The 25,531-nt window shown below is 43.9% G+C and overlaps 1 long non-coding RNA gene across 1 annotated transcript in view; it reads right to left on the reverse strand.

Moving 5' to 3' along the window:
- Window positions 1-2,304: 2,304 nt before the first annotated feature.
- LOC134443299 (uncharacterized) overlaps window positions 2,305-25,531 on the reverse strand; it is a 26,314-nt gene continuing 3,087 nt past the window's right edge. Inside the window, exons 2-3 of the long non-coding RNA XR_010033635.1 lie at window positions 10,259-10,366; window positions 2,305-2,385 (exon numbers count right to left, since the gene is read on the reverse strand). This is a non-coding gene — a long non-coding RNA (uncharacterized LOC134443299). The remainder of the gene's footprint in view (window positions 2,386-10,258; window positions 10,367-25,531) is intronic.

Below are 25,531 nucleotides of genomic sequence, written 5' to 3' on the forward strand. Positions count from 1 at the left end.
CCCGAATGATGGACTCAGCAGAGCTATTGGACGCTGAAGCATCAAGCAGATTTTTCAATGGGGTCTGGTTAGCTTCATCGGGATCAGGACGCTCACCTGCGACGATGACTGGCCAAAATTCTTCCGCTGTCAGGCTTTTCACTTCAGAAGGAACCTTAGTGGGGTCAATTTTCTCTTTTGTTTCACAAAGCACGATCAATCTGTCCAGTTTGGTATGAAATCTTCTTCCTCTCACTCGCACACGTCCCCAGGCTTTCACAGTTGCAAGAGTCTTCTCTATGTCTTCAACTTCATAGCCTTTAGGCACCAGGGCAAGTAGGGCATTGTCTTCATCGAGAAACTCACCTTGACACCACTCTCTGAGCTCTGTAGCCAGCTCTGACTGTACTGACGTAATATCCATAGTGAAAAGCTATTAATGCAGTAATGAGAAACTAATAAGAATGAAAAATTTAAAATTTTAAAGGGTCAAGTATTTTACCTAGTGCACCTTTAATGTAGCCTATTTAACACTAAATGCACAAAATAAAACCATAGGTTTACCTAATCCCAGCAGTGCCTCCAATTTTATGTAGCGCCCCTTTGCTCCTTACAGGGAATTACACAGGGGTTTAGCTACCCTAGGTCCTTTATAACTAATAAGTTATTAGGTTATACCTTAGGTTTTAATAAGTAATCAGTCAGTTTTAAAATAAATGTTACTTTACTTTAAATTCACACATAAAACACACACATACATAAATTAAGTTTAGATGAATTGTAAATAGTTCACTCTCTTTTAGTTATAAACCAAAAATATCCTTTACCCCTTGGGTATAGCTTTAAATAAACCTTAGATATATTCACTTAGTTCAGCTTAAACCAAAATACCTTTCAGTTATTCAAACCAAGAAATATCACATTCAAATACCTTCACAGTAATACACTTGAAAATACTCAGTAATAGAAAATACAAAAGGAAACTTAAGCCGGCAAACTACTAAAATACCCCAAAGTCAGCGCTTAGAAGAAGTAGAGATGCTTGAGTGCGTAGAATTACTCAGAGTAGACGGCAACCGAGACGTGATGGTGAATGAGAGAAAAGGTTCCTTGCTCCAGCAAGCACACGCAGCGCAGCGTCCACGAGCTGCATGCATGCACAACGCGTGTTGCACCGCACCTCGACACCCTTTGTCTCCAAACGATGTCCTCGACGGCTGTAAACTTCTCCCGTGGATTAGACAATGTCCTCTGGCTCCTCACGCGACACAACTTGTTCTCCGGACTGGTGAACAATGTCCGTTTTCGAAAGCACACGACAAAGCTAACTCACAATGAAAGCTTACATTAACATGAATGGCGACTGCCTGAACTTTTACCGCGAGTGGCAGTAGGTCTTCTTTAACAGTCCCAAAGTCATTGTAGCAACGAAATAAGCTCACTCGTTGTTCACTTCTGTTACTACTATGTCTACTGGTAAGAAATACATGGGTTACACATTTCCATTTTAACTTATCTTCACGGAATCCGGCTTCACACGCACACATCAGTTTCTCCGGTTTCTCCTTCTTCTCCAAGTCTCAACTACTACACTTCCTGCGACCTCTCAACTCTCTAGCTTCTGATTGGTTACAGAAATTAAGACATAACGAAATATAATACATCTTTAGAAACATCTCTGACATTAATATAAACATCTTTCAGACATTTGCATCCTTCAGAAAATAATAGTTAAGCAAACAAAAATATACATTCAAGAAACTCTCAATGCATATTACATTACATCCTCGTTTTAAACATGACGTCACCACACACTCAATGTAATGAACACTCATTATCAAAGCTCTTAATATTTTAACCTTTTAGACTAGAACTTATTTATTCTAATTATGAACAGTATTTATTGAAAGTATTTATTATACCAACTATTTATTATTAAATTATTATTAAAGGATATCAAATTCTCACAGGGCTACACAAGCAAGCAAACAAAAAGGCAGACAGACAGACAGACAGACAGGGTCATTGCAATACCTGGTCCAACCTCCTGCGGCGGGCACACGTGGCTGTGCACAGGCGCGCACACAGACACACAGACACACACAGACACAGAGACACAAACACACACACACACACACACACACACACACACACACACACACACACACACACACACACACACACACACACACACACACACACACACACACACACAGACACACACACATTTACTCCACACAGAGGTGTGTGTGTGTGTGTCAGGTAACAATAATCTCCATGGTCACCTACCTTGGGCAGCTTGTCCAGGTCGGCCTCAGAGGAGGTGGGGGAGTGGGGGCTGACAGGGCTGAGGGAGGGGGAGCTCTCCGCACTCGACACATACTCCTGATCCGGAACGTACAGCACCTGCAACACAGAGAGAACACATTAGGAACACAGACAAGAACCATAGCCAACGGGGGGCGCTGTGGCGCAGCGAGCTAAGCCCCCCACATTTGGGCTTGCATGTCCATGGGGATCCAGGTTCGAGTCCAGCCGGGGTCATTTCTCGACCCTTCCCCGTCTCTCTCCACACTCGCTTCCTGTTGCACCTTCACTGTCCTATCCAAAATAAATGCCCAAAAAGCCCTTTAAAATATCTTAAAAAAAAAAAAAAGAACCACAGCCAACACCATTAGAAACACAGGAAGACCTTCTGCAACATCATAATACTCCTGATCCCGCACATACAGGACCTCGAATACATAGAGAGATCCAGGGAACCAAATTCAGCACGATCTGTGACATAGTATAAGGACTTAGAGAGAACCAGCCAACACCATAAGGAACACATACAGTAGAGAACCACAATCAATACCATCATAGTATATCCAGCACATACGACACCTAGAACATACACAAGAACCAGAGTCAACAGCATTAGGAACACATAGGCTAGAGAACCACAGACAACACCATCACAGTATATCCAACACATACGACACTTAGAACATACACAAGAACCAGAGTCAACAGCATTAGGAACACATAGGCTAGAGAACCACAGAAAACACCATCACAGTATATCCTACACATACGGCACCTACAGTAGAACATACACAAGAACCAGAGTCAACATCATAATCCTCCGGATCTGGCACATACTGTACAGGATCTGCAGGACACACACACACACGCACGCATGCAGGCACGCAGGCACACACACACACACAAACACACACACGCGCGCACACACACACACGCACACGCGCACACACACACACACATACATACACGCACACACATGCACACATACCCTTCAGAGTCAATACCATAAAGAACACGTAAAAGAAAGTGTAAGAAGTCACACGTTTCAAATGGGAAAATAAATGATGGCTAATCCTTGAAACTGGCCATAGACCACCTGGCATGGCTACCTGGGGCATGCGTAGGTCCAGTACCACATGTAATCCAATACAAACACAAGATACAGGTATAGAAATAATATAGCAAATAGAGTAAGGATGTTGGCCACAGAAATGGCAGTGACATACGGTAGGTAGGTGTATGGTGGATATACTGTACTTCCCACAGGAAAGAGCAATAGTGTTGCACATGTCCTGTATATTTCCTGTGCACTTTGTATCTACTAGTGTTGTTGACTATAATTCTGTCCTCGATTGTACGTCGGTTTAGTTAAAAAGTGTCTGCCAAATACAATGTAATTGTAATGTAATGTAATGTAATGTAATGTAATGTAGTGTACTTCATGTACTTTTACGGTTTACTCTTCCATAGTTTTATTTTATAGAAATCTGATGTGTATGGTTTCAACGATGATGCCTATGTAAGTGTGTACACTTTACATCATTACAGAGCAGAGGTGTAACCCCCCAAAAAAGACGTATAAAAGAAGGAAAATATTACAATTTGATAATATTTGATAATAAATGAACATTTTGGGATCTACAATCCTACTAGTGAAGCATTTTAAAGTTTTTTGAGGCCAGCAGAAAAGGGAAAATGGCAGCGGAGGGGGCAACATTCACTACAGGGACTGACTGTGTCCTCACGTCCTTAAGCACAGTACAAGTGAAGAACAGCCTGTTGAGGCAGACAGAAAATAAAAAATATTCACACAGAAAATTAAAAATAGTCGTTAGGTGACTGCTGTATATTGGAAGCATTTTCAGTATGCTTAGGTATTTTAGGTAAAGCAACCTGAAAAAGAAAAACTGACACAGAGGGCCTTTGTCCATGGGTTCTTAGGTCAACACACGTTTTAACACTTTGAAGTAAGTTGAGGGAGGAAGAAAGAGAAGGATGGACACAGAGGAGCTGAGTGATTAGGTGATTATATTGACCTGTGTCCTCAGGTCCTTAGGTGAGTATAAGCGAAGCATTTTTAACGATTTTGAGGGAAAAAAGACACCTTAATTAACCCATTTTGACCTGAAGGTGCATTCTAAAAAAGGCTCCTAAAACCTGAGCATTGACTCTCAGAAAAATTGAACAAAATTGTCAACACTTACTTAAACCTTCATTTCTAAGTTTTTGAAGCAGACTGAGATATTAGATTTTTAGGGGCCAAGCAGCGAAGCTGGCGAAGGCCCCTATAGTGTTAGCTGGTATTCTTACGATTATTATTATGTCACCTCTTTCCTCTCCTTAGCAAGTCTATGGCAGCCCATAGAACCGTAGGTAGGAAAATGCTGTAAATTGGCACACTCATTCGGGGCAGACTCAGCATCACCCACAGCGATTTATAGGTCCCCAGCCCCAACACTCTAGCGCCACCAGCAGGTCAAAGTTGCAGGTACATTTCTGCTTGTAACTTTTGAACCGCAGGTCCAATTTTGACAAACCTGGTATCCCTGGAATCCTTGGGCCAAGACGGATCTAACGCATGACGTACTTTCCGCCAGGATAATGTTAACGCCATTTTGAATTTTGTGAAATTCAATAAAAAAGCTATTTTTTCCGCAATTTTTGACCAATTCGCCCGAAACTCGGTATATAGTATCTCTGGACTGAGCTACACATGGGGTCTCAAGGAATATTGGATATCTTTTATCGTTTAGCCGTGACAGTCAATCAAAATTGTCGTAAAAGTGGCGAAACAGGAAGTGAGGTCATATCTCAGCAACCGTTTGACGGTTTCGGCTAGGATTTTGTACACACATAGATGTCCATCCCATGACCTAATGAAAAAAAAAATCAGATCCCCAGCTCAAACTCTGTAGCGCCACCAGCAGGTCAAATTTTTAGCTACATTTTTGCCTGTAGCTTTTATACCATATGCACGATGTAAAATATACTATTATCACTAGAATCCTTGGGCTAAGCCGAATCCAACGCACTATATGACGTTATGTCAACGCAGAAGGGAAATTCCGCCATTTTGAATTTTGTACAATTCACTGTAAGTCTATGGCAGGCCATAGAACCGTACATAGGAAAATTCTGTAAATTGGCACACATATTTGAGGCAGCATCAACATCACCCACAGCGAGTTATAGGTCACGAGCCCCAATACTCTAGCGCCACCAACAGGTCAAAGTTACAGGTACATTTCTGCTTGTAACTTTTGAACCGCTGGGCCAATTTTCATAAACTTGGTATCTCTGGAATCCTTGGGCCAAGACGAATCCAACACACCCTATGACGTCATTTTCGGCCGGATAGTTTTCCCGCCAATTTGTATTTTATGAAATTAAATAAAAATGCTATTTTTTCCGCAATTTTTGACCATTTTGCCCGAAATTCGGTAAATAGTATCTCTGGACTGAGTTACACATGGGGTCTCAAGGAATATTGGATATCTTTTATCGTTTAGCCGTGACAGCCAATCAAAATTGTCGTAAAAGTGGCGAAACAGGAAGTGAGGTCATATGCCAGCAACCGTTTGTCGGTTCTGACTAGAATTTTGTACACACATAGATGTCCATCCCACGACCTACAAGGAAAAAAATCAGACCCCCAGCTCAAACTCTGTAGCGCCACCAACAGGTCAAATTTTTAGCTACATTTTTGCCTGTAGCTTTTACACCGTATGCCTAATTTTGAAAATAATACTATCACTAGAATCCTTGGGCCAAGCCAAATCCAACGCACTATATGACTTCATGTCAATTGGAAGAAAAAAGTCCGCCATTTTGGATTTTGTGAAATTCAATAAAAATGCTACTTGTCCCACAATTTTGGTCAGAATGCCCTACAAAAGGGTACACTTCATCTTGGGACTGATATGCTTTAGGTTATTCAAAGAATTTTGGACACCTCTTGTCGTTTGCCGGTGACAGCCAATCAAAATTGTCATAAAGGTGGCAAAACAGGAAGTGAGGTCATATCTCAGCAACCGTTCGTCAATTTCTGTTAGGATTTTTTGCACACATTCTAGTCCATCCCATGACCTCCCACAAAAAATTCCAGACCCCAAGCTCAAACTCTCTAGCGCCACCAACAGGTAACAGGAAGTGAGCTCATATCTCGGCAGCTCTTCAACGGATTCAAACTAAACTTGGTTTACGGGATCACACTCCCCTCCAAGGAATGCACACCAACATCGGCGCAATTTGGACCAAAGGGGGCGCTGCAGTTCCTTCTGTTGCCGTGGCGAGTCTGGCAAGTTTACTGCTTGGCCCCGCATTGCTGCTTGCAGCTATATTATTAAAAAAAAGATAGCTTAGGCCTTTGACTTTCATTGGAACTTTTATTAAAATTTGCTAATTTGTTTTGTGTGACTGACTGACTGACAGACATCATCATTATAGGCTACTTATGTCATCATCACAGGTTGCCAATAGCTTACCAAACTAACTTTACCGCAGCATTTCGTGATAGATTGAGATGCACGTCAAGATTATTCCGCATATGTCTTACATTTGTTTCAGTCACGATTCTCATCCACAACTCTTCTATAAAGAAGTGGGAGGACACTTGAAGTGGTGTTGCTTCATTTGGCAGATTTGACACCTGGCTTTATTTTGTACGATATCTTCGCACGAGGGAGACAGTTTACACTATATCTTGGAAGCCGATAAACTCACAACTAGCATATTAGACGGCATAAATGGCACGTTTTCCTGCTCATCTTCAAACATCACTCGCATCCACTGACCTCTATCTATCATCAGGTATCTCCATCTCAACTTCATCCCCATTGCTAATCAAATCTAAACCAAAGGTAAAACAACACAGGTGCATGTCCCGGTCAAAATGGGTTAACTATTATTGTAGAAGAATTTTCAAGTATGTGTAAGTATTTACTTTAAAGACAGACCGAAGCTGAACAGAAGGGAACACACACGCAGACTTTATACAGTATTTACATAGTGAACAGAATTTAGAACATTACACTTAGCTGACACTTTTTTATCCAAAGCGACTTACTGTTATTTAGCTACAGGGTATTGGCTACAGTCCCTGGAGCAATGCGGGGTGAGGTGCCTTGCTTCAGCCATGGATGAAATTGCTGGTGACGGCGGTATTTGAACCTGCAACCCTCTGATCTAAAGACCAGCACTCTAACCATTGAGCCATGGCTGCCCACATTATATAATTTACATCGTGAACAGAAGGTAACATGCACGCAGACATTATATTTATATAGTGCAGGAGACAGCAGGAGACTAAAAATAACCAGTAAATAGTGAAGTGTAAATAGTAAGAGAAAGGGGCGTGTACAGACACATTCAGGGGGGCTATGGGCAGGGCAAGCAGGGCATTTGCAACCGGGGCCCAGGGCCCTCCTGTATTGATGGTGGGGACCTTGGTCGGCTGTATGGGGGGCCCCTATCAGTGTTTTGCCCGAGGGCCCTGTGTTTAATTATTCCGCCACTGGACACATTCACACAAAAATGTGTATGAATGCCAGTACACATACATAGAAATACACACACACACACACACACACACACACACACACACACACACACACACACACACACACACACACACACACACACACACACACACACACACACACACACACACACACACACACACACAGTTTTATTCACAACCGCCGCACAGAAGGTGGCGGGTGTCTAACAGGGAAAAGACTGGTGTGATTCACCTTCCACAGTCGAATGAGATCATCCCTCTCAGCACTAAGAATATGGCATACGACCAAACAGAACGCACACTCGCACACGCGCGCGTGCACACACACACACACACACACACACTCTCACACACACACACACACACACACACACACACACACACACACACACACACACACACACATTCTGAGGAGATGCCATATGACCAAGAACACACATACAGGGCACACACACACACACACACACACACACACACACACACACACACACACACACACACACACACAGGACATGCAATATGACTGACACAGGGTCCAGAGAGCATCCTGGGAAGATGACGTCTGTGTGCCAAACAGAACGTGAAAAGAGAACAGACGACTACACTACACACACACACACACACACACACACACACACACACACACACACACACACACACACACACACACATACACACATACACTACACACACAAAACACACACACACACACACACACACACACACACACACACACACACACACACACACACACACACACACACACACACACACACACACACACACACACACACACACACACACAATCTGTGTCTTTCCCAGTGGGGTCCGGAGACACAGAAAAGAAAAGGATGAAGAAAATGAGAGGGAGAAGGAGAGAAACGTCCAAAAATGCTCCCCAGGCACAGATGCTGCTATCAGAGCGCACTGAAATACAGTCAGGCCCGCCGACAGGGGGAACAAAGGGCTACCTTGTCCCGGGCCCAGGGAGATAGGGGGCCCAGAATTGGATCCAAATTTCATTGAATGTATTGGATAGGGGGCCCTTTCAGATGACTTTGTCCTGGGCCCAGCAAAAGCTGTCAGCGGCCCAAATATACAGTATGTACAGTCGGCAGAAACACACACATGGGATTGCCAGTGGACAAACACAAACGGAAACAAACACACAGACACACAGAGACAAACAGACAGACAGAGAGAGAGACACACACACACCGACACACACACACAGACACACACAGACACATAGACACACAGACACACACACACACACACTGTGTGGTGGCTGCAGCCAGATACAATACAGTCTGGATCTGCCCCAGCAGGGTGCCTGTAATCATGTGCTAACAACCCAGAAATATGGAAGTTTTGGTAGGCCTTCTTTCTTTTACGCCTACTGTGAGTGTGTGTGTGTACACGTGTGTGTGCACGTGTGTGTGCACGTGTGTGCACATGTGTGTGTGTGTGTGTGTGTGTGTGTGTGTGTGTGTGTGTGTGTGTGTGTGTGTATGTGTGTACGCGTGTGTCTGTCTGTCTGTGTGTGTGTGTGTGTGTGTGTGTGTGTGTGTGTGTGTGTGTGTGCGCGTGCACGTGCGTTTATGTGTGCGCACGCACATTTGTGTGTGTGTGTGTGTGTGTGCGTGTGTGTTTGCATGTGCGTGTGTGTGTGTGTATCTCTATGCGCTTATGTGTCTTCTCCAAATCCCCTTCACATAACCCTTTACAGACTCTTTAAATATACAACAATCTAGCCGCTACCCATCACCATAATCGGCTCTCTATTGCAGGATCAATATTAACTCTCGCTCCACGCCTGACAATGCACTGTGCACACTTTCTTCCAACATTACATATATTATACATTTATAATTCATGTTTAAAAGCTCATTACTTGGATAATCTCCCGGCAAAGAAATTCGATCGTGCCTTAATTGTATTTCAGTTTAAACACTGGTCTGGGTTTTCGGGGAAATATGCACGCTGGGCTTGCAAGGTACTTGGCCTGAGGGACAAGCTGTGAGTTTTGTCTGTGTGTGTGTGTGTGTGTGTGTGTGTGTGTGTGTGTGTGTGTGTGTGTGTGTGTGTGTGTGTGTGTGTGTGTGTGTGTGTGTGTGTGTGTGTGTGTGTGTGTGCGTGCGCGCACTGTTGGGAAGGACTGTGTGTGTGTGTGTGTGTGTGTGCACGTGTGTGTGTGCGTGTGTGTGTGTCTGTGTGTGTGTGTGCAGCATGTGTGTGGTGTGTGTGTGTGTGTGCACCTGTGTGTGTGTGTGCACGTGTGTGTGTGTGTGTGTGTGTGTGTCTATGTGTATGTGTGCAGCATGTGTGTGAGTATGCGTGTGTGTGTGTGTGAGAGAGTGTGTGTGTGTGTGTTTATCAATGTGTGTGTGCATGTGTGTGTGTGTGTGTGTGTGATGGTGCGTTATTGCGGAGTGCATTGACAGTAGTGCTTACCTTCCCTGGCACGACTGCTCTGGAGAAGAGCTTGTTGAGCTGCACCAGTTCATTGGGCGTGGTGTCGAACTTCAGCGCTATGCTGTTCAAGGTGTCCCTCGACTCCACCTGCACGAGACAAGCCAGAACACAAACAAGGAGTCATTAACCCGTAAGCATGCTACAATGCTACACGGATCCATTGACTTTCACTAGCTTAGCGACATATTCCCTCTTTTAACTTGTCTTAAAGCAAGACAACGGCTTATGTGAAAAATAAAGACACTTTACCACCTTTATAAACCCTGGCCAACGATTTTAACTGTATTAAGCCCCAAAATAGTGGCATATCCCATTAAGACACAGTGCTATAGGCCCAGTCACGGCTTAGTCGGCTGGGCATTGGACTATTGGCACTGACCCGGGTCATTCCCGATCTTTCCCCATCCTTCTCTCTCCCACTCATTTCCTGTCCCACTCTTCACTTTCCTGTCAAAATAAAGTTGAACCCCCCCCCCCCCCCCCCAAAAAAAGGACACTAAAATAAACTACTAAAAAGGCATTCCTAAAGGCCCTGTGTAATGCCATAGTACTATGTTAGTTCACTTTTCAATGACTATGACAGAAATCTACAGTAAGGGATTTATCCGTCATAAAGAAAAAGGCCTTTGGTCTCCACTGGTGACAATGGTGACAATTTATTAGTCAACTGACTAATAAAAACAATACCAACTCTCCTTTGGCGCACATCCTTAAGTACAACACTCGTAGCATGATATTACAGAGTTGAAAACATGTAATGTCATTCCACTTCTGTTGCATTTACATTTGTGGGAACGATTTTACTTCTACTTCATACAACTCTGTTTGTCTGTGGCAACGATGTAGGTTTTACTTGAAAATTAGTGGGGACATTTCAATTGACAAATTGTCCGGGTATGCTGTTTTTGCATTATATTTGTAATAAAAGGGTGGGGACAAGTTACGTAGATTTATCTCAAAAGAGTTATGGGCATGTCCCCACACATCCACACCTAAAATTACACACCCATGCTCTGTGGTATAACATTACCATCTGCAAGCCACTGCTAGCAGGGTTGCCAGATGAGGCTGATGATTTCTAGTCCAAACAATTGTCAAAACCCTCCTGGAAGCACTAAATCCGACCCAATTCAATTGATTTCTATGCCCAAAAATTGGGCGTTTTTCTCTCTCCAAAATCCTTTTTTTCCCGCAGACGGCAATCCTAAGTAGCCCAATTGGGCGGGAAACCGCCCAATCTGGCAACACTGACTGCAAGCAGTGCCCCCGTGGCTGGCTTAAGGAAGGATCCTGGAGACGCATGGACACACCCTTAAAACCATTTAGACCAAATCCCCATGCAGTCCCATTAGCAATCCTACACTCCAGAGGCCCTGGGACAGAACTATTTACTTGGCAAAAGCCAACACACCGACCGCCACATTGAAGTAGTCAAGTGCTATCAAGTGTCTACTGTTTTTAAAAAAGAATGTTTTTTTAATTGTTTTTTAAGGGCTTTTATGCCTTTATTTGACAGGACAGTGTGAGATGGAGACAGGAAGCGAGTGGGACAGAGAGACGGGGGAGGATCGGGAAATGACCAAGGCCGGACTCGAACCTGGGTCCCCGTGGGTTTGTGAGCCCAAATGTGGGGGGCTTAGCGCGCTGCGCCACAGCGCCCCCCGTCAAGTGTCTACTGTACGTAGTTTCCCAGGGGTTGGTTAACAACTAGTCCTAGTCGACTAAAATGACTAGGACGAAAGAGGCGCTTCACAAGCCAAATCTGAACGTTCTACTGAACAAAAACCAACATACATTTTGTTATGTACTGTAGTCACATTAGAGAAAGAGAGAGAGAGAGAGAGAGAGAGAGAGAGAGAGAGAGAGAGAGAGATAGAAAGAGAGAAAGAGAGACGGAGACATAGACATAGACAGAGACAGAGACAGAGACAGAGAGAGACAGACAGACACACAAGTACAGGTGTTGTGTATGCTATGACTATGTCTTTGATACAAAGTTGCAATGTAATGCAATGTACTGCAATGTAATGTAAGACAGTATGAGATTAATGTAAGACAAACAGACAGACAGAAAGACACACACACACACACACGAGAGAGAGAAAGAGAGAGAGAGAGAGAGAGAGAGAGAGAGAGAGAGAGAGAGAGAGAGAGAGAGAGAGAGAGACAGAGAGACAGACAGACAGACAGAGGGGGGGGGGCAGACAGGCAGACAAAACAAACAAAGACATACAGACAGACAGTATAGAGACACCTGTGGAAGATCTGTTTGCTTAACACACATAACACTGAGGTCTCAAGTAGAATTTCTAAATGTCAGGTTACACACACACACACACACACACACACACACACACACGCACGCACGCACGCGCGCATGCGCACGCGCACACACACTTTCATGGATATGTGACATTCAACTTCTCATGAGAAATGTTACTGAATTGAAACACACACACAAATGCACGGATGCACACATACACACACACACAGACATGCGGGCACACACACACATGCGTGCGCATACACACCAGCACGCACACGCACACGCACACGGACATGCACGCACACACACCCATACACACACATACAAACACACACACACACACACACACACACACACACACACACACACACACACACACACACACACACACACACACACACACACACACACACACACACACACACACACACACACACACACACACACACACCTTATGTTCTATAATCAATCATACAATCATACAAATGCCACAGGGAAGTGGTAGAGGAGCATGGAATGAGGTTTCCAGGAAAGGTTCCTGTCAACTACATATCGTCACTGACCCTGCCGTGGCCTAACCGTATGGTACTGGGTTACTACACCGGTGACACGGGTTCGATTCCGTGTCATTTGCCAAACCTTCCCCATCTTTCTCTCTCTCTCTCTCTCTCTCTCTCTCTCTCTCTCTCTCTCTCTCTCTCTCTCTCTCTCTCTCTCTCTCTCTCTGTTATTTCCTGTCCCTCTGTAATTGTCATGTCACAATAAAGGCCTAAAAAGCCTTAAAAATGACAAAAACTACATATTGACACTGACCTTCAGAAACCTTGTATCTCCACTTTCTGTTATATCTTTTTTGTTCCAAAAACAACTATTTTCTGAATAAATACACATTTCATCATTAAAAGTGCATTTTTAAAATAATTTATAAAACTCATATACTTATGGAAACAGACCAAATATACTGATTTATATATATATTAAAAATATATATATATATATTAATAAATTCGTTTTTGAAGTGGTGGCTATTATGCATTATCTAATGAATAAACCCGAATCATATGGTGGGGAGAGAATCCAGCAGTTAGCTATAGATCCATCTTCCTTACAAGATAATAATGTGAAGACATAGCGCTTATTAAAAAGGGTGACCATATGGTATAGAGACTTAGGTATAGTTTAAGTCAACATCATGCTGTTTAGTTGTGTTGACCCAATTAGCTAAGTAGGTCAGCTTTGACCACTACATATTATATTGCTTTCCATTATTTACATTCAGTCGACTATCTCATTCAGAATACCTCACTATACAGCGAATGAGGCACAGTGACCGACCTTTTCAACCTATTGACACGCAGTGTTCCTAATCCTACTGGCTCAGGGGTCATCCTTGTGATGCTCCAGTCTCAAGACCACTCTGAATATTTGAACATTGCTAGTCCCACACAATGTACTGTAGATATGGATGGATTACAATTGCCCCAGATTAGTGTACCTTCTCGGAAACTAATTCTAGAACTAGGCCTTCTAGAACACTCCGACATAGAGGTGGCCCATGGACTGTTGCACTCTAGCCTTTCCTAATATGGATTTCAAACATGTGTATTGAAGTTCCCACTCATAACACAGCAAATACTCCGTACACAGTAGTACTCCAAATATGTCTGTAGCCCCATAATGCACGCCGTTCCACCAGCGGAACACTGTAATGGTCATTCTCCCTAGGCCTGGGACAACTGACCCTCTTGCCCCCCTGGGCCGGCCTGCACACACGCCAGGACTAAACACCACTTCTCCACACAGTGGCCATACTGGAAACAGCAGGAGGAGCAACTAACACACATATCTTAATCCACTCTGATTTAGAGAGAGACAGAGAGAGAGAGAGAGAGAGAGAGAGAGAGAGAGAGAGAGAGAGAGAGACAGACAGACAGACAGACAGACAGACAGACAGCGACACATACACTATGGCAAGAGATGTTATCACACACACACACACAAGGACACACAGATAGGCAGACAGACAAAGGCACAGACAGACAGACAGAGAGCAACACATACACATACACACAAACACACACACACAAAGAGACAGGCAGACAGGGAGAGTGAGAGGGAGAGAGGCAGAGTCATAAAGCAGATATCGAAAATAAATATAGAGAGATGGGAAAACTCTTCAACCTTCTCCTCCAACCACCTGGCTACCATCAAACGCACCCCCTCCCACCCCCAACATCAGAGATGGATAAAGTAGAGTAAACTACAAGTGCTGTTCCATATTTGTAACAACACTATTAGTATATTGCAGAGTTGCATAAAGTAGAAGTAGAAGTACTCTTACATATGTGATTAAACACTAGTAGTATGATAGTACATGGGATGCAACTACATAGTATCATACTACTGGTGTAGCAATTACATCCAGGGAAGCTGACAGAGGGGGACAAAGGGGTCAGTTGTCCCGGTCCCAGGGAGAGACGGGGCCCAAAATTGGGTATTCATTACATATACGTATTTGATGTGGGGGCCCTTTCAGATGACTTTGTCCTGGGCCAGGCAAAGGCTGTCAGTGGCCCTGATTACATGTGTAACAGTACTTCCACTTCTACTTACCAGGGTTGCATTTCTCAAAAGAGAAGTTGTTAGCCTGTTAGCAACTTCTGTAGTGGCCAATGGGAAAATGCAATGGGAACAACAAAGTAGCTAATGTAGTAAGCAACTTTAGAATTTAGAGAAATGCACCCCAGAATGGCAATGACCCAGTCATAGTGCATTACTAAAGGCCCTGTGTTATGTCATAGTAGTAGTCTAGTGCTATGGTAGTTTTCAACTTTTCAATGGCTATTACGGCGAGCTACTGGTGGAGCAGGGTGCATTATGGGGCGGTGGTGGGGAGCCGTACGGCAAGCAGAAGGTTGCAGGTTCGAGCCCCACTCTGCCTGACCCCATCGATGTGTCCTTGGGCAAGATACTTAACCCCAAGTTACTCCTGGTGGCAGGATGATACCCTGAGTGGCAGCCACTGCCACCGGTGTGTAAAATGGGTGAATGTAAGGCATACAATGTAAAGCGCTTTTGAGTGCTAGAAGGAGTGGAAAGGCGCTATATAAATAAATACTATTTACCATTATGGCTCTGTTCAACACACACAAAGGGTGCATTCCAATATGCACACTCCCGTCCTCCACTTGTGCTTGTGGCCTCGTCCCCCCTCCTAGTCCCGCCTCCGTGGAGAAAACAATAAACTTTCCCAGCTGTCAGCCTAGCCACAACAATTTTTGGGGGACTGTTTTTCATTCACCATCCCAATTGCAAATGAGAAAATGACTTTACAATTGAGCTTTTGCGAGATATTGAAATATAATGCTGTTGTCAGTGATGTAATCATGACGTAATACTTCCTGGTGCGAGGCCACACGCACAAGTGGAGGACGCAAGGTTGCATATTGGAACGCACCCCTGGTCATCCTAAACAGGAAATGCATACTCCACATCAGGAAATGCATACTCCACATCAGTCGACACTTCATTGACTGGCTGGTGGGAGTGGCTGGCTGGCCATCCAATACAATCCCGCGGCGAGTCATCCCAGTCGTGTGTGTGTGTGTGTGTGTGTGTGTGTGTGTGTGTGTGTGTGTGTGTGTGTGTGTGTGTGTGTGTGTGTGTGTGTGTGTGTGTGTGTGTGTGTGTGTGTGTGTGTGTGTGTGCGTGTGCAGTCTCGGATCACAGGATCACACATCCACCTGATCCGCTACCAGGCCAAATCAATGACTCTCATTGGGTATCGGTTACCAACCCGACAGCCAATCATGAATTATTTAACAAGATGCGCCGCGTCACATGGCTTCAATACCCCCACCTCAAGGTCGCTGACTGCTTATTTCAGGCCCGAGACAAATCAACTCAAAAGTCCCTCCACCCAGTACATACAACAACGCAATGGGAACCCAACTGTGGGCCCTGGGCCCAGGACAAGTGACCCGGTAGTCCCCCCTTTGACAGTGGCCCTGAACCCCCCCCCTTAATGATGAGGTATGGCAACAGGCCCTCCTGCCTTGAGAGCAGTAATCTTACCCCGCTGCCTGGATGCTATTGTGAAGCCATGCTCCAAGCAGGAGGAAGACTGATTAACGGAAGACAGATAGATGAATGCCTAGTAGTGTAAGAAGGGGAGACTCCACAGAGGAAAACCGCAAGGAAACTCCAGTGTTTCAACACACACAGACATTGATTAATACACAAATGAATCGATAATGGACTCCGAAAGGTCACGCCTGGCTTGAAGAAATAATGGCTGAAAATACGTCTGCTGTATAACTTGCTGGTTCTTGTAACACAAACACCAACACAAACTCACACCTTGTCACTCTACTCAACTAAACTAAACATCAAATGCTGTTGTGCTGTAGTAAATGGTCTTGGCCATAGATCAAACGGTTTGGGCACCATGCTGTTACGCCGGGGACCCGAGTGCGCTTCTGGCACGAGGTCATTTCCTGATCCTCCCCCATCTCTCTAGCCCACTGCTTTCCTGTCACCATCTTCACTGACCTATCTCAAATAAAGGCATAAAAGCCCAAAAAAAACCCAATTCTGAGCAGGAGATGATAACACATCATGTTCGCCTATCTCTCATTGTAGCCCTTTAATGCATGCCGCTCCACCAGTGGAACACTGTAATCGTCACTGAGAAAACTTCATACCATATAGTATTAGTAGTAGAAGTAGTATACCTTTATTGTCCCCATGGGGCAATTGTTTTTGCAGTACAAACACTGGCACCAAACATGAGACACAGACAGGCATTATAGAGAGCAACAGACAAACAAAAACAAAAACAAAAACAAAAACAAACAAGAAACACAGAACTGCACAAACTAGCACACACTATACACCAAAGCTGATGACTAGGTGAACACTTCATATTACACCACTATGAGAGTGCACAGGTCCTTTCCCTTTAGTAATATATAACGACTTGGTCATTGCCTTTCTGGTAACAGCTAATCTATGTCAGGGTCCATGTTAACTCCTCTTGGTTCCTAAACACACACACTGGGAGATGAGAAGAGATTCAACTGTCTTCTTAAACAGCTGGCAGGTTTTTGCCTAACAATTTGCACACATGAAGTCTTTCCAGGTGACCTCCTTCTGCAGGTAGGGGGACAAAAAGGTTACTTGTCCCTGGCCCAGGGAGAGAGGGGGCACTACAGTATTAGATTGCGCGTTTTGGGTGAGGGGCTCTTTCAGATAAGTTTGTCCTGGGCTGTCAGTGGCCCTGCCTTCTGCTCAGGGACCCTTGGGTCTTCGGGGGTGGGGGTGGGACGTGATTGTGTGTGTGTGTGTGTGTGTGGGGGTGGGGGTGGGGGGTAAGAGTAGACTGTTAATAGATCATACTAAGTGCCCTGTCCTTGGGAAGAGTGGGCAACCGTAACGAGGGCCCCCTGTGGCTGTACTACCTCTTGCCAACAGCTGTTTACCCTACACTATATTCTTGTTATATCTTCTGTGTTTTCATGGTTTTTTATTTTATTTCTGTGAAGCACATTGAGCTGATGGTGTATGAATTGTGGTATATTAAGTCAGTCCCTCCAGTTTTTCGCGATTAAGCGATCGCGTGGATTCATGCAAATTCAATGATATTCCGCATAATTTCACGATGCCACGTAATTCCTGTAAAGCCGCATATTCCCCGCAAATTTTCCCCTTTGTCCCCTTCAACATTCTGTGGAGTTTATTGATTTATATTTTTGTCAAAAAAATAAAAATGTGACTACAATACCACCGGAGACGAAAACCAATAGGAAGCATTTTTGTTAATATGTCACTGAAACATTGAAAAAGAATTGCCTGCTATTTCGGAAGTCGCGACCCTCATCTCAGCTGCACCGCGTCTCTCTCCTCCCCTCCCTCACACATACACGCAGGCCTACTTTTCAGTGCAATCCTGGCTGGAAAAAGTATTGTTGCCCATTTATCCATGACGAAGAAGTGTATGCAGTCATGAAATAGTGGCGGTGCTGTCGCACAGTAGCAAACATCTTACGTTACATTTTTGCGCAACTTCTCCACTCTCCCCTGTCGCTTTCATGAGCATGCTACCCGACGGTCGTTGTCTGATCTTTTTTCAATGTTCGCTAATGTTTGTAATTTAAGGGTCTATGTCTATGCGTAGGCACAAGCCTTCTGATAACAATCACTGTAGTGCCGATCGCAAAGGATTCGGAAGTTTGGAGTTTTGCAACTTGTTTCAGTCAAGGACACCGAGATAGGAAGTGAACGACCCTTCCACGCGTTCACGGTGTTATTGCAATAAAATCTTGCGAATCCATGCAACATGCACACAACCATGTCAACGAGAGCGTGTAGGACTATGCCATCACAACTTTGCATCAAGGAAATAATAGGCCTATGTAACGGCTTGCAATACGAGCGAGAGAGAGAGAGAGAGAGAGAGAGAGAGAGAGAGACGCATCTTCCAACAGGTGACATTGTAACGCTTGCATAGCCTACAGCCTGGCTACTGTACCCCGCGACGCTCTTCATTATATCCTACCCACAAGTATTTTTTCATAACGCGCAGTCCTGTTTTCCTCCGAAGTCGTTCTAAAATATCGACAGAGATTTATGAGTGTCGCGGCCATGATTTTTTTACACATTGGACGCACTGGCTTATAAGACGCTCTGGCAGTTTTTGACAATATTTTATTATTCTATTATATAGGAAGTGTTTCTGAATCTCTCTCTCTTTTGTCTTAAGCCTGCTTAGACTGATTGTGGTTTTCAGTTACCAAAAAACCCCAGAAAGGGGTGCAAAATCTTTGCAAAAAATGAGAAAATGCCGCAAAATCTTTGCAAAAAATGAGAAAATGCCGCCACAAAATCAGACATTTTGACCGCAAAAATCACAAAATCCCAGTGCAAAATCCTGGAGGGACTGATAAATAAACTTGACCTTGACTAAAGGAAGCAGCAGTGGCCTAATGGTTTGGTCAGAGGGGTGGTCTTCAGATCAGAGGGTTGCAGGTTCAAAATCCACCCATACCTCCTCCATCCATAGCTGAAGTCCCATCGAGCAAGGCACCTAACCCCACATTGCTCCAGGGACTGTAACCAATACCCTGTACATAATTGTAAGTCGCTTTGGACAAAAAAAAGTGTCAGCCAAGTGTAATATAATGAAACGTAATGTATTGTAAAGTGATCTGAGACAAATCATTGGGGTTTCCCAAGTCTTGAACGCAAGACGCACATGATGCCATGCTACAAAACTGCCATATTAAATGGTCTGTTAAATTCCCTGCCCTTGGGATGATCATAACGATATGAAGCCTCTCCCCTCAACCATTCATCCTCTATTACACCGACAGCCTGCACAGTAAAACAAATCATCTCTGTCCTTTGACAGAAACAAGCATCAGTCAAGTTATATGGATTTTTTTACATTAAACCAGTATTTCTTAACTGGTGGGTCAGGACCCAAAAGTGGGTCGTGGAGGGGTTTTGGGTGGGTCGCAGAGCTGTGGCATAAAAAAAATGTATTGATGCTTTCCCCACAAAATTTAAACAAATATGCAGTATTGAATGACTGTGATGTTAGAGTGAAAGAGAGAGTGAAACATGGTTAATATTCCTCTCCACTAGTTGATATGTTGTATGTAACCATAAAATACAAATGCTGATGCATACAATCAAATGAATGGATATATTTTTGATAATTATTTGAAAATATTGGGTCACTCACAACATAAGGACCATGGAAAAGCGTGAGTCCTAAGACTATTCCAGTTAAGAACCACTTTATTATGTATTATGTATTTTATGTTATTTTTCAAAAAAGGGCATATCATGTATTGTTGGACCCCCTTGAAAACGAGATAATCCATTGAAATTGAAATATTACATATACTGTTTAGGCCGCAGACTGTAAGTGTCTTGTGCTTGAGAGGACAGGTGTAGCTCCACTACTATAGTCCACTGTGCTTCTAAATCCTTCAGTAAAAGTAAACGTAAAAAAAAATAAACACAGTGTCCTTCCAACACAGGTTACTTATCTGAGTTTTTTAGAAGAAGATACCGCACACTCTTGTCCATCGTGCTGCAATTTATTAAGAAAACAACGTTTCGGCCCGTATGGCCTTTCTCAAGTTTTTACACAAGCAAAGTGAAGACACCCCTTATAAATTGTCCTCTAGTTTGTGATTGTACTTATCTGAGTGACCAGTAGACCTCTGTGCTTGTCTTACAATCAGCTAACTCTGCGCTGGGTTGGATCAAAGTTTGTGGTGGGTGCTTGTTAGGCTTTTAGTGTTTTTCAATAACAACACAGTCTAGCTATCTCATTAGGTACAGTGGGGTAAACAGTGTAACAGCTATGTAATATCATGTGCTACTGTTGCACATGAATTTACGCTTAGTTTTTACTTTGACACCAGCATAGTCTATTTACACTTCACTGAAGTTGACTGAACTGATCCCTTTGATCTGGGTGTGCTTCGAAAGAAAAAAAAACAAGCTCAAAACAGAACATCAGAATCACCTACTAAAGTCTTACATCAGTTACATACAACATAGGCCACAGTACTGCATATAAACATGGAATGACAAAGACGTGTATCAAAAATAGCTTTATATAGATAGCTTTAGATGCTGACAGAGATTTAATCAAAGACGGTAGTAAACTAGTGTCAGACTCAAGAGTTTGGCTGGGTGGATTCTTGGACCTGGCTATAATCACAATGCCAGACCTGGTGTACATCTAAAACCATATCCAAACAGTAAACAAACACAAAAGCTTTCTATTCAGCCTCAGGTGCTTAAAAATAGATCAAATTAAAAGGGATTTTAGAGTAAGTGTCCACAACACAGCTCTACTGACTGCAGTGTTTCTGAGGGTTTTTTTCTCCACAGTAACAATAGGGCTTGGCTGATGGCTTTATCAGCGGAAAACACTTCCTCCCTACCAACGTGCCAACTTCCTCTCACGGGAAGCGACAAACTCACACTTTCCCCCACAGCCTGTAGGGAACATGGGTAAATATAGTATTGCCCATATGCTCTCAGCAGTTACAGTGGGAAGGAGTCATGTTTTGTTCAGTTGATGCAGTGGTTGGTTCCCCTAGCTTTTCAGCAGGGAGTGGCCCCCCTTTTATACTTACAAAGAATATTTTCTTAATTCATTAATATTGATAGATTTTCCATTAATAGTTTGTCCGGCAATAGCCTATTGCTAGAAATCTAGAGGACAGCAAATGCAACTAACCATAAAAGTGATAATACTGTTGTAACCAAATTATGGAATTATGTTAGCTGTTAGCTGTTAACCTGTGTATTTCCAATTTTTAAGCCATGAAAACGGCACCTTAAAATTGCCCAAAAATTGCCCAATTTCCCATGTTCCATAATTGACAACAGAGTTCTACTCTTTCTAAAACCACAACACAATATGATAGAAATTGCACATGACCAAGGCAATCAAAGATTCAAGATCACACACAGGGACTTGCCTATGTAGACAGGTCATCAGCTGGGAAAATTAGGCCTTTCGTCCTACCGCACTTTTCTCTGTGGATTACTGACCAGAAGGCCTATTGGAAGAAATTAAAACATGGGGCCACGTCAATTTTTGCTCAGAATTCAATATGGCCGCCATTTTCCAAAATGACTTGTTTTCATGCATTATTACATTGTACTTTAAGGTGATATTCATGAACGATGAATTACTTTCAGCACTATTCTGTCCTATTTCCTTACATACATGTTTACAAAGGTTGACTAAACTAAAACAAATGAAAATAAAGTTGGCCACCTTGCAATATCCAAAGGAAAGTGCTGAAAATAATGATTGAAATGCACATAGATAGTCTATGGCTGGGAAAATGAGGCCTATTGTCCTGTCAGGGGTTTCACAGTTGTTTACAGACCAGAAGCCCTATTGGAAAAGATTCACCAGCTGGTTGCCATCTCAAATGTGCTCCAAAATTCAAAATCTTTTAATCTTTTTCTAATTTCAAAATATTTTTCAGAATGGCAGACTTTCTTACATTTTTTTCAATACTGTAAGGCCATCATTATCAATAAAGTGTGTGTGTGTTTGTGTTTGTGTGTGTGTGTGTGTGTGTGTGTGTGTGTGTGTGTGTGTGTGTGTGTGTGTGTGTGTGTGTGTGTGTGTGTGTGTGTGTGTGTGTGTGTGTTGTGTGTGTGTGTGTGTGTGTGTGTGTGTGGTGTGTGTGTGTGTGTGTGTGTGTGTGTGTGTGTGTGTGCATGCGTTTGTGTGTGTGTGTGTGCGTGCATTTGTGTGTGTGTGTGTGCCTGAGTGCGCTTTTCTCAAGTGTGTGTGGCTAGTGTGCTTCTCACACTGACATAGACACAGTAGACCAGGGGGGTGTGTTGGGGTGGGGGGGGGGGGGGGGGGGGGGGGGGGGGGGGGGGGGGGGGGGGGGGGGGGGGTGGGTGGGGGGGTGGGGTAAAGGTGGGGGGTAGGGGTGACCGAATGATGTGGAGGAGTGGGGGGGACGAATGAGGGGGTGAGCAGGGGTAGGGGGGCAGAGTGGGGGGTGGGGGTAATGAGTCGGGTGGAATTAGAGGGTGGGGGGGCAGAATAGTGTGTGTGGGGAGGATGAGGGAGGTGGTGGGGGGAATAGTGTGGGGGGTTCAGGGGGGCAGAATAGTGTGTGTGTTTGTGTGGGGGGAGTAAGTTCAGTCAGTCGGGGGGGGGGGGGGGGGGGGGGGTTTGACCTGCCAAACTTTTCACATTGGATGGGGGTGGGTGAGTATTTTGTGGGGGGGTGGGAGCATAATGAGTCATTGGGGGTGAGTGAGGGTGGGGGGGGGGGGCAGAGTGGCATGGGGGGGATGAGTGAGGGGTGGGGGGCAGAGTAGTGTGTGGGGAGATGGGTGGGGCAGAACAGTGTGTGGGAGGCAGAATAGTGTGTGGGGGAAAGACACTGTAGAGCAGGGGAAAGATGAGTGGGGGATACGCGCGGGCACACACGCACGCACACTCACCCTTGCTTTATGCAAAAAAATGTAGGCCTGAAAAACTTTTGGTCAGTAATGTAATGTGAAAAGTTTGGCAGGTCAATAGCCTTTTTTCAGCAGTCAACTGTGTATGTGTAATTCAATCATTTTCTGACAACAATCCTTAGGATATTTCAAAGGGGCAAGATATATATTTACATCATTCTGTTGCCAACCTTTGTACTCACGTCTGTAGATAGGAGATAGGACAGAATTTAACAGAAAATAGGTTGTCTTTATTGATAATGATGGCCTTACAGTATTGAGAAAAATGTATGAAAGTCTGCCATTCTGAAAAACAGAGAACATTTTGAATTTTGGAGCACATTTGAGATGGCAACCAGCTGGTGAATCTTTTTCAATAGGCCTTCTGGTCTGTAAACCACTGTGAAAACCCTGACAGGACAATAGGCCTAATTTTACCAGCCATAGACTCTATGTGCATTTCAATCATTATTTTCAGCACTTTCCTTTGGATATTGCAAGGTGGCCAACTTTATTTTCATTTGTTTTAGTTTAGTCAACCTTTGTAAACATGTATGTAAGGAAATAGGACAGAATAGTGCTGAAAGTAATTCATCGTTCATGAATATCACCTTATAGTACAATGTAATAATGCATGAAAACAAGTCATTTTGGAAAATGGCGGCCATATTGAATTCTGAGCAAAAATTGACGTGGCCCCATGTTTTAATTTCTTCCAATAGGCCTTCTGGTCAGTAATCCACAGAGAAAAGTGCGGTAGGACGAAAGGCCTAATTTTCCCAGCTGATGACCTGTCTAATGTGCCTACATATAGTAGTTAATCACCATTACTGAAACAAAAAGCCAAAGCAATAACAGTGTAATAATGTTTGATGCTATGTGGGTTCTCCTAAAATCTGAACGCTCTACGTACATCAAGTAGGCTACCGCAAGAACAAGATACATAAAGCTTTGTGTTATGACAGTGGTGTCATACACCTGTGTGTTGTGCTGTGATAATGACACTACCCATCCCATCCAGTGGACAGCCGCTGCAAGCAGAGGACAACGGGTGGGAGGTAGGCAGGCCTCATAGTTTAAGGCTTGGCACTCAATGACAGCGAAACTAATCACATAGAATGGCATAGCATACATCTATCATAAATGATGTGCGTGAGGGTTCAACAAGATGGGAGTTCTACTGTAAAAGAACAAGATCCCTAAACATTTGTGTTGTGGTAGTGATGTCATAAACCTGTGTGTTGTGTTGTGGTAATGGCGTGTAGCAGGGAACGGGTGGGGGGCAATGGTTTAACCCTGTAAGACACGCCCCCTGTTATACATTTTCTGTTACCAGAAGGGCAAGGACCAAGTCGTAGTATATTACTTAACGCCATGTGCACTGTCATACCGCATAATATAGTGCTATGGTGGTTAAGTTTTTCAGTGACATCATTCCACTATTGGAACAGCGTGCGTCAAGGGTCTACAGCTGGGAAGTGAATGACAGTGGAACTAATCCCATGCAATTGCTCCATATCATACATATCAACAAAGTGTGTGAGGGTTCTATGGAATGACCTGAGGAACTAGATCCAGATTCCAGAAGCCTTTCCCATGAACCTCTGTGTTGTGGTAGTGGAACATTCCCGTAAGCCGCTACGAATATAAGAGAGCGTGTGTGTGTGGGGGGGGGGAGTAATACTGTAGTTTAAGGCTAGTCACTGAATGACAGTGGAACTCATCATACAGCTCCATGGCATACATCCCAAACAAGGATGTGTGTAAATGTTTTATGGAATGGGAATGTCCTGTGAAGAACTACATTAAAGATTCCAGAATCCTTTTCCATAAACCTTTGTGTTGTGGTAGTGATGCCATAAGCTGTTGTGTTGTGTTGTGTTCTGTTGTGTTCTGTTGTGTTGTGTTGTGGTAATGGAACTGGAGCATCCCCACCAGTCGACATCCGCTACGAGGGGAGGAATCCAGGCAGGGGGTAATAG

The sequence above is a fragment of the Engraulis encrasicolus genome, unplaced genomic scaffold (assembly GCF_034702125.1).
Source record: "Engraulis encrasicolus isolate BLACKSEA-1 unplaced genomic scaffold, IST_EnEncr_1.0 scaffold_303_np1212, whole genome shotgun sequence".
Taxonomy (NCBI): domain Eukaryota; kingdom Metazoa; phylum Chordata; class Actinopteri; order Clupeiformes; family Engraulidae; genus Engraulis; species Engraulis encrasicolus.